Genomic DNA, 2,657 nt, shown 5'->3' with positions numbered 1-2,657 from the left:
CACACACACACACACACACACACGAAAGCACTACCTTGTTGAAAAAATAACACATCCACTTGCAGATGCTCAAGAAGATGCTAACAGAGAATATGGGATAAAACTTCCAAATTGATCCTTAGACCTGCTATGCTATGGTCACTATACACATTGTCAGGAGCTGGAGCACAAGCTGCTTTTCCAGAGGACCTGGTTTAAGTTCCCAGCACTCTTATTGTAGCTTATAAACAGCAGAGCTCATGATACATTCACTTATACACACACACACACACACACACACACACACACTTCCCTGAGCTCATGACCAGGCTACTCAGTCAATTTCTTACAGTGCCACAGTTACACAGAACATTAGATTGTTTGATAACTGCTTCTCATGTTAGTCTTTCGTTTCTATATGGATTGATTTCTTACATTCTGCGCACCCAAGTTCAATATTTGAATTAAAATTCCAATTGGGTTCTTGGCTTAGAAATAGACTGATATAAATAAATACACTCAATCAGTCTTTGACAGATGCCAAAGTAATCCAGTAGAGGAAAAAATGGCCTTTTCAAAAATGGTGTCTGAGTAGTTGACCATCCACAGGCAAATAAATAAACTTGGAATTCATGGGGCAGGTGAGATGGTTCAGTGGGTAAGAGTACTGACTGCTCTTTCAAAGGTCCTGAGTTCAAATCCCAGCAACCACACGGTGACTCACAACCACCCATAATGATTTCTGACACCCTCTTCTGGTATGTTTAAAGACAGCAACAGTATACTTACCTATAATAATAAATACGTCTTTTTTAAAAAGATGGATTAAAAAATGCAACTTGGAATTCATAAAAAAAATTAACTCAAAATGGATTTAGGGCTTAAATGTAAAATATAAAATCATTCAATTTTTGGGAAGAAAACTAAGAGAAAAATCTTTGAAATCTAGGGCTAGGCAAGGAGTCTTTGGATTCAACACCAAAAATACAACCCATAATGAAAAAATAATAAACTGAGCTGTATCAAAATTAAAAACTCTAGGACATCAATGAAAAACATTACAGACTGGAAAAAATATTTGTAAACTATATACCCAGCAAGGGATCACAAAACTCAACAATTAAAATCCCAACAGTCTAGCCAAATATGGTGGCACATACTTGCAACCCCACTCAGAAGCCTGAACCAGGATTGTGAGTTCGAGGCCAGTTTGCACTATGTAGTAAGTTCCAGACTAGCCTAGATTATACAATCAGATCTTGTCTCAGAAAAATAAAAGACAAACAAACAAATATCAAACCAGTTGGAAAATTGGCAAAAGACACGAGCAAACATTTTTTTCTAAACGCAGTGCTAATGGCTGGCAAGGATTGTCCGTAAGTATACATTGGTGGATTTCTGAATTCGAGGCCAGCCTGGTCTACAGAGTGAGTTCCAGGACAGCTAGGGCTACACAGAGAAACCCTGTCTCGAAGAAAACAAAAAACAAAAATATATAAGTATACATTGTCAGTGTGGATGCCGCATGCAAAGTCACCGTGAAGAAAAATATGGCAGTTTCTTACACAGCTCAACAGTTAACCAACACTCAGGAATTCTGGTTTTGGGCAGCTGTCCTAGAGAAATAAACTTAATAATCAGACAAAAATTCTTTGTGCTTGTACACAGAGGCTTCATTTATAATAGCTCAACCAGGAACCTATCTCCTACATGTTCTTTAGTGGATGCACTTTAAACACATTGGTAAATCTACACCATGGATACTACCCAGTAAAAAAGCTTTTGCTACTTGTAGCATCTTTGTTTGTTTTCAAGAAAATCATGTTGAATGAAAAAAAAAAAAATCCAGGCTGGAGAGGTGGCTATGCAGGTAAAGGCGCTGGTTGCCAGCCTGACCATCTGGGTTTGATCCCTAAGAACCATGTCATGGAAGGAAAGAGCCAACTTGGGAAAGTTAACCTCAACAGGTATGCATCCACATAAATGCAAGCACCACATGCGAGCGCGCGCGCACACACACACACACACACACACACACACACACACATGTGCATGCTACCACCCATACTCACACATAAACAAATAACAAACAAATGGCTGGAGGGATAGCTCAACAGTTAAGAGCTCTTGCTATTATTCTTCCAGAGGACCTGAGTTCAATTCCTAGTACCCACACTGAGTGGCTTGCAGCTGCCTGTAATTCCAGCTCCAGGAGATCTGATACCTTCTTCTGGCCTCCTTTAGCACTAGTACACATGCAAGTAGACAGAGAGACACACACAAAATAAAAACTAAAAATGAACCTTTTTTAAAAATGAAAGCATGCTCACTCTGGCAACACATATACTAAAATTGGAACGATGAAGGGATTAGCATGGCCCCTGCGCAAGGATAGCACAAAATCATGAAGCATTTCATATTTGAAAAAATTATGATGAAACCAATAAAAAAAAACACTATCTCAAAGCATATATACTCTGTGTGGTAGTTAATCTTGATTTTCAACTTTATAGCATCTCAAATCACCTAGGAGACAAAGTTCTAGCCTGTTAGAAAGTTTCTAGGTTGAGTTGACTGAGATAGGAAGATCTATCCTAAACATAGACAGCACCATGCTATAGACCACCGTACCAGGCTGAATAAAAAGGAGGGGAGTAGCTGAGAGAGGTGGCGCACGT

General features: G+C 39.1%; 1 non-coding gene across 1 annotated transcript; it reads left to right on the top strand.

Annotated features, from left to right (window-relative positions):
- Window positions 1-2,301: 2,301 nt before the first annotated feature.
- Window positions 2,302-2,403, top strand: LOC116071655. Its single transcript, XR_004111051.1, has one exon. It is a non-coding gene; the product is annotated as a U6 spliceosomal RNA (small nuclear RNA).
- Window positions 2,404-2,657: the final 254 nt, after the last annotated feature.

This window comes from Mastomys coucha, unplaced genomic scaffold (assembly GCF_008632895.1).
Source record: "Mastomys coucha isolate ucsf_1 unplaced genomic scaffold, UCSF_Mcou_1 pScaffold22, whole genome shotgun sequence".
NCBI classification, from domain to species: Eukaryota; Metazoa; Chordata; class Mammalia; order Rodentia; family Muridae; genus Mastomys; species Mastomys coucha.
The sequence above is the reverse complement of the archived record's forward strand: the minus strand, read 5'-3'. Positions and strand labels throughout refer to the sequence as shown.